The sequence below is a fragment of the Chlorocebus sabaeus genome, chromosome 8, assembly GCF_047675955.1.
Source record: "Chlorocebus sabaeus isolate Y175 chromosome 8, mChlSab1.0.hap1, whole genome shotgun sequence".
In the NCBI taxonomy this organism is placed as follows: domain Eukaryota; kingdom Metazoa; phylum Chordata; class Mammalia; order Primates; family Cercopithecidae; genus Chlorocebus; species Chlorocebus sabaeus.
Window position 1 is genome coordinate 20,376,308 of NC_132911.1, and position 8,141 is coordinate 20,384,448.

The window sequence follows — 8,141 nt, forward strand, 5'->3', positions numbered from 1 at the left end:
TTCATGATAAACAAGACGGTAGTCGGGGAAACAACAGTGTGAGTCAAATCAGAAGACCAATATAAATCAGCAGTAGGCCAGGTGTGATGGCTCACACCTGTAATCCCAGCACTTTGGGAGGCCACTCTGAGCAGATCACCTGAGATCAGGAGTTCGAGATCAGCCTGGCCAACGTGGTGAAACCTCGTCTCTACTAAAAATACAAAAATTAGCTGGGTATGCTGGAACACACCAGTAATCCCAGCTGCTTGGGAGGCTGAAGCAAGAGAATCACTTGAACCTGGGAGGCAGAGGTTGCAGTGAGCCGAGATCATGCCATTGCAATACAGCCTGGGTGACAGAGCAAGACTCGGTCTCAAAACAAAAACAAACAAAAAATCCAGCAATGAAACTGATGAGTGTGATGAGATCAGCAATCAGTCCTAGTCAGGAATATTGAGGGTGGGGTGGGCTGGCTGCCAGGAGTAAGTTGAAGTAAATGGTTCAAGGTTGAGTATATATAGATGGCACATGTATGCTGGAGATTTATGGTTCTGGTTTTCTTTGGAGCCAGTCAACCTGGTGGCTTTGAGGGTAGGCTGTTTATGAGCCAATCAAGAAATAATCCCAGTTAAATATCACTTTTGCTTTAAGACTTATTTTCTGTACAATTTTGAATTAAAAAAAAGTTTGAAATGCTTCATCAATCAGTATAAAATTATTTACATCTTTGGGCCAAAGAAGCACATTATTCACTGAAAAAAATGTGTCACAGATAAGAAATCCACTTTAAAGAAGATATTCTAGAGAAAGAATTCTAGAGTGTGTATTAGATGTTCTAGAGAAGAAGAATTTTAGAAGGTAACTGTAAAACATACTGGCCAAAAAGAGTTGGAAGCTCTGGGGTTGAATTTTATTTTGGCTACTAACATGCAGTGTAACCTTGGGCAAATCAGTCTTATTGGTTTCAGTTTCTTCATCGGTAAAACAAGCACATTACACCCATTACAAATCGCAAGTCATTTCCAACTCTGACATTCTACGAGTCTAAGATATTATCTTTCCTAAGTGTGTTTCTATGATGCTACAGAGGTGAAGGGAAGGGTGCCTGCCTTTCTACAGAAGACCGGACCCTGACTACAAATTTTGGTTGACTGTGGGCACAGATTGTCACCCATTAGAGAGTGCCTCTCATTCCAGTGATCTGGACAGTTCAGCCCTACTGTGCAAAGGGGACTCACACGGCAGGTGCCTCAGACACCTGAAGCACATACGTCAGAGAAAAGATCGCAGGCTTTAGAAATAGACAGAACTGGCTGTGGACGTCCTTCCCTCTTCACCTTTTGGTATCTCAGACAAGTAATTCAACCTCTGTGATCCCGTAGGGTTCTCATGTGTCAAATCGGGATATAACCAAAGTCTCTTAGTGTTTGAAAACAACACAAACCACATCCATGTTCTGACTCTCTTTGTTAATTAAGCAAATGAAAAAACGTTGAACAAGGTTAACAAAAATCAGACCATATTTTATATATCTACATTGAATAAAGTAATATTTCAGTTACGTAACACACAGGTAGAATATCATTTAGCAACACTGAGGTCTGTTATGAAAGTGATGGTCAGATCGAATAGTTCTTTTCTCCTTTAAACTCCTACCTACCTGTGTCCTCCTCTGCCGCACATCTTCTGTGTGATAAAGGATTCAATGAGAAAATGTTTGTAAACTGCTTGGCATGACACGGCGAGCAGGCACTCAATAAATAGTAGCTATTACACTGATGATGATGTATGGGCAAACCTGAAGTTCAGTAAGCCCTTGCAAGCACCTCTAAGTCACCCTGGGGAGTGTGGTGTAGACTGAGTATTTGCCTGGTGCAACTCCCTTCTTGAGTCTCCATCCTGCTCTCCTTTTAATCCTCCTGGCAGCCATAAAGCATCCTTAAACACAGCCTCTTTGAGCACAGATCTCTGGCTCTTTGGCTCTGGAGCCAGCCTCCACCTGCAGGGCCACTTGAGTCTTTAAGAAAGTATGCTAAGGATCCCTTCTGTTCCTCGGCATTTATTTACTGTGGATTATTTATTGTGGAAATATGAGATGGATGGTTAGGGAAGGAGAGAACAAACAAACTTACCTTCCTCGCTTGCCTTAACGTGTTTGAGTTCCTACTTGTATGCGCTGAAATATCTATAATTTACTTTTCAGTTTTGCAATGTTTATGGCTTTCATGTCATTTGAAGGTTATTTATAACAATTATATAAGGAAGCAAAGTGCCATAAACTGAAGTAATTTACTGTAAAATATCTGAAATGCTAAAATATCAAATGGTGCATTACTGGAGTGCTAGCATTGCTCTTGGAAAAAGGAAAAGGAAAAAAAAACTAAAAATATAGCCTGTACCCCATCAGCCAGTCTGTTAAATTCATCTTTCAGATTTATAAACTAAAGAGCAACTGGCAAGTATTAATTTAATTGCTTTGAGGGAGGGGCTGAAGTTGAGAGAACATGGCTCCCCAATCCAGTGCTTATAAACTTAGATGGATTATTTTGGAGCTAAGGGATACAAAGGTGAAGTCAAGCACTGTTGGCATCAAGCTGGCCATGACCTTCTGCTCCTTCTGCTAAATCCTGACATCCTGAATCCAGATGACAGGCATCATATTGCTGGTAGCAGGGAGAGAATTAGGGAGCAATGAGCCTGAGTCTAGTTTCCACTTCCAGAAAGCCAATTAAGTAACTTGAGGACATCAGGTCAGTGAGTGATTCAAATCTGGCCGGTGGTCACTCCAGGGAAAGGCAGGAGCCTCTCTAACCAGGGGAAAGGCCTTTAGTCCTTCTCAAGTCTATGTCCTAATAAAATGACTTTTTTCTCATCCCTCCTTTTATTCATTGATTCAACAAAGGTTGAATACCTACTATGGGTCAGGTTTTGGAAATACAATGGTGAGCAAGACAGCAGGATCCTTCATGGAACTGAAAATCTGGAACCTCAGTGTTAAGAACTACGGAGATATGTTCACTGTAAATCTGATAATCCAACAGATTCTAGTCTGAGCGCAGAGGGAGTTCGCTTATTGAATACCCAAGGAGATGATGCCTATGTTCTGGGAATATGGAAAGAGTGCTCCTTCTAGAACATGGCAGTGTGGCTTGCTTTCTGATTTGTTGCTGGAGATCGGGGTTGGTGAGGAGAGAACGCTCCTTAGACAGCTGCCGCCTTACTTTGCTTCAGCTGTGGGAAGAGTTGTTGTTGGGAGTAGTCTTGCAATTCTTTGCCGAAAGTAAAACTGCTTTGTGGGCATTTATCAACCTGAACTAGCCACGAGAGACTAACGAATTTCAGGTTAGTCTCCTCCAAGTGAACCAGGGCACGTGAGCTCTAGGGATCATCCCTCAGTTGTAAACCCTTTACTGGAACTATGGAGGTGGTAGAAACATGGAGATTTTCCCTGTTTCTCAAACAGGAGGGTAGGAAGGAGACATGGAGGCTTGGCGGTATAGGCAGGCAACTTAGACTTTCTACTAAACATCATTTGGTGAATGATGAGGAAGGCAGCTCCTCTGCCCCCAAATCTTCCCTGTTTCTCTTGTGCTATAATTCCCCCAAATCCTCCCTTATCTGCATTCCATGAAGTCAATTTTAGCTCCTCCCTGTAGGGCCTTTTGGTGTTTGTTTGTTTGTTTTAAACATAAAAACTAAAAAAAAAATAAATAAATAAATAAAATAAAAATTATTTTAATAAAATATTTAAGCATAAATAAAAGATTATTTATTAAAGTATATATCTAAAAAAGAACACACATGAAAATAGATTTAATTACCACAAAGTTAACACGCCCATTTAAGTACCACTCACATAAAAATAAATAGAACATTTCTAGCCCTCCTTCAGACCCCTCATGCTCCCTTCCAGTCATAACCCCACTTCCTTTCCACAGATCATTACTATACAATAATAGTAGAGGACATACCTTTTTGCTTGGTTTCACTGATTCAACATTATGTTTAAAAATTGTGGTTGCTAGTAATAGTAGTTTACTCATTTTCATTGCTGTATAGTATTTCACTGTAAGATCATATCACAATCTTTTTTTTTCCCCCTCAGGAAAAGCTGATTTATTACTTAAAGATTGGCATCAAGGATAAACAGAAGCTTAAGATCCATGGTAAGCTACTCCCTCAAGGCCTAAGGTGGTTGGAATCTTGTCTGCATGTACTTCACATTGGACCACAGCTGAGTGACCCTAAAAGTACTTTGCCCTGGGTTTTATATAGCCTGGGCATCACTTGTCTCGATGAGCACGAATGTTTCAGAATAAGGAGATAGCTTAGATTGTTTCAGACACTTCCTCCTTATCTCAGGGTGTTAAATTCTTAGTGCATTTTTCAAGGAAGAGTGGGAAGAACTGGGTTGGCCATCGTCATCCTTGGGATGGAAAGGCCAAGGGGACCTTTCCTCCTACAACCTCTTTACCTCCATTTCTCCTCCTTAACTCAGTTGAGTCAGGCTTTTGGCCCTACCACGTTACTGAAACAGCTCTTTTTAAGGCCACCAGTTGCCAAACCAATGGCCACATTTTTGTTTCCACTTATTCTTTCAGCAGCACTCAGCACAGTTGATCATTCCCTTTCTTGAAATGCTTTCTTCATTTGGCTTCTGTTAAACTTTAGCCTTGGTATACTTCTTCCTTCACTGGCTGCCTTCTCATTGTTTCCTTTGCTGGCTGGTTTGTCTTCTTGCATCTTTAAATATTGGGTTTTCCCTGGGCTCAGTACCATGGAAAACTTCTCCTACAGTCCTCATTTCCCAGATGATCTCATTCAGACCCAGGGCTTTGAATTGTATCCATATATTCATGACCCCAAAATTTATTCTGGTGGGGACTCCCCCAAATTACAGACTTGTATATCTAGCTGCCTGCATTTTACTTCCACTTGGATGCCTAATAGGCATGTCAAACTGAGCTTGTTCAAAACAGAACTCTTGATACACCTCCCATGCAGAAACTGATTCCAGTCCCAATGTTACATCTCCCTAAATGGTAGAACTAAGACTAAGAATGTTAAAATAGCTGCAGCACTTAGAACAATACTTGGCACATAGATGGTTAACAATAAATGTTAGTTGAATGAATTAATAAAATTAGTCTCATAAACCAGTTTCTACCTGATGTGATGGAATGCAACCTTGCAGGATATAGAAGGTAGGAAAAAACCTTCCTCCTACTCTAACAGCTAATACCTTATATATGTGTGTGTGTGTGTATGTATATATATACACATACACATATCAATACCCACACATATATATACACACACATACATACACATACACAAATATATACACACAAATATATACACGTATAGCTACACACACACACACACACACAGAGAGAGAGAGAGAGAGAGAGAGAGAGGGAGGGAGGGAGAGGGAAGGAGTCCTTTCTATGTGAGTGGAGATTAGCAACTATTCTCATTCCGTGGGCCATCTGCCAAGTCTGTGTATGGGCTGAGAACTGTTTTTTGCCATAGGCAGAGGGATTCTGCTAAGGAGACAAAAAAGTAGTAGAACTTTTAACAGCCTTATGGGCTGATATGAAGGATCAGAATTTGGAGGAGCCTCAAACTTGCAGTCAGGTCTCACCTGGGTTTCTCCCCATTGGCTTTTCTTGAGCACTGGAGTGGCGTTGGAGCCTAACAGGCTGGGCTGGAAAGTTGGAGATAAATCTCCTGCAGTCTTTTGATTTATCAGAGACACAGTCTGGGTAGAGACAAGGTTCTCTACCAAAAGGGAAGCATCTGTTTTTCCAATTTTGTGCTAAAGACTTACAATTAGAACTGAATGAAACTAAACCCACAGCCCAGTGCCAACTTAGCTCAACGTCTAGTTGGTTTGAAGTGATTACTCCTCACCCATATTCATGACAAAAAAGAGCATGAACCACCTCATCTGGCTCTGACTGCTTTTACGTTTTTCTTTTTATTGTCCTTTGACCAGGATGTGCCTAGGGATGGCTTTCTTATTTTTATCCTGCTTGGGATTTTCTGAGATTGTTGGATCTATGGGTTGTTGTTTGTCACTGCTTTTGGGAAATTATCAGCCATTATCCCTTTGAACAGGTTTTTTTTTTTTCCTGCCTTATTTCTTCCTCTTTTTCTTCTGAGATTTTAATTACACAAATTTCATATTGGCTGACAGTCTCCTACATAATTCTCATGTTTTTTCTCTTTTTTCCATTTTTTTTTCTTTATGTACTTTATTCAATTGGATAGTTTCTATTGCACTGTCTTTGAGTTTCCTATTCTTCTCTTCTACTGTGTTCATTCCACTATCAAACCAATTCAAGGAATTATTTTAAGTCAAAGTGAAATACACAAACATAACAATAATAATTTTAAAGTGTACAATTCAGTGGCATTTAGTCCCATCACAGTGTTGTCCAACTACCACCTCTAGGTCTACATTTTCATCACTGCAAAAGTAAACCCTAATCCATTAACTATTCATTCCCTATTTCCTTCTACCCATAGAGTTACCCTGACAACCACCAGTCTGCCTTCTGTCTGTATAGATTTATCTATTCTGGGTATTTCATATAAGCAAAATAAAAAATAAATGACATTTTGTGCCTGGCTTCTTTCACTTAGCATAATGTTTTTGAGGTACAACCATGTTGCATCATGTATTAGTACATTCACTATCTGGATCACTAGACGGTCTACTTCTACTGACTGTTTTCCTTTTCATTACAGGTCATGTTCATTTTCCTGTGTCTTCATTTGTCTCATAATCTTTTTCTTTGCTTGTTTTGTTGTGGGCAGTTCTATGCAAACCTGCCCCAAACTTTCAAGGCTGAAGAAAAAATGGTTGACAAATCCAGTTTCTTAGAAAGAAACATTTAACAGGGACTTATGAACAGAAGCTGTCTCTGTGTCTCAGGTGGCAGCGAGACAAGATGGTGAATCCCCATGCTACTGCCCCCCAGAACTTGGGGCTTATATACCACAGGGGAGGGGTCATTCAGAAGGGATGTGTAAGACAATGGAAGCATAATAACATCTAGGTTGTTTAACCTAAGGGCGAGATTTATGGTAAGTACCTGCTCTTACACAAGGCACAGCAGATAAACAAGAAATCTTGGAGGCCTTCCTGGAACATCGGTTAATCAGAAGCCAACAGGGCAGATTAGCATCCAAGGTGGAGTTGCTTTAGCCTCCACGATGCTAAAAATTGTGTATAGAATGACTATAGAGTCTGATATACCACAATCTTTATCCGTTCTACTGTTGATGGGCTGTAGAATGATTCTTGATCTGTAGTTACGATGAACAATGCTGCTATAAGCATTTCTGTGTATATCTTCTGGTCTAAATGCATTTCTGACAGGTATACATGTAGAAATGAAGTTGCTGAACCATTAGGTGTGCATATGATCAGCTTCATTACATACTGCCAGACAGACGGCATGCTGTCCCAAGTGGATCGTCCTGCCTTTTTTCCCCCACAATTCTGAATGAGCATTGTTGGCTTCTTATCTTTGTTGACCTTTGATATTGTCAGTCTTTTACATTTTATCGATTATGGTGGATGTGTATTGGTATTAATATCTCCCAGTATTATTTTTTATAAATCAACTTTCTGAGAAATAATTTACATAAATTTTATATTATTTTAAATATGCAATTTGATAAATTATTGACAAATATAGTATATACTTCTTGGTAGCCATCACCCCAATCAAGATAGAAAACATTTTATTATCTCAGAAAGTTGTTTCCCCTTGCAGCCAATCTTTACCCCTTGACATCCAGATACCCTTCCCAAGACAACCACAGGTCTGATTTCTATGACCACATGCTAGTTTTGCTGTTTCAGAATTTCATAAAGATGAAACCATGACAGTCTGTACACTATTGGGTGTTGTATTAATCTGTTCTTACACTGCCAATAAAGACATACCCAAGACTGGGTAATTTATAAAGGAAAGAGGTTCAATAGAGACACAGTTCCACGTAGCTGGGGAAGCCTCACAATCATGGCAGAAGTGCAAGGGACAGGACATCTTACATGGTGGCAGGCAAGAGAAACCTTGTGCAGGGACACTCCCCTTTATAAAACCATCAGATCTTGTGAGACTTACTCACTATCACAAGAACAG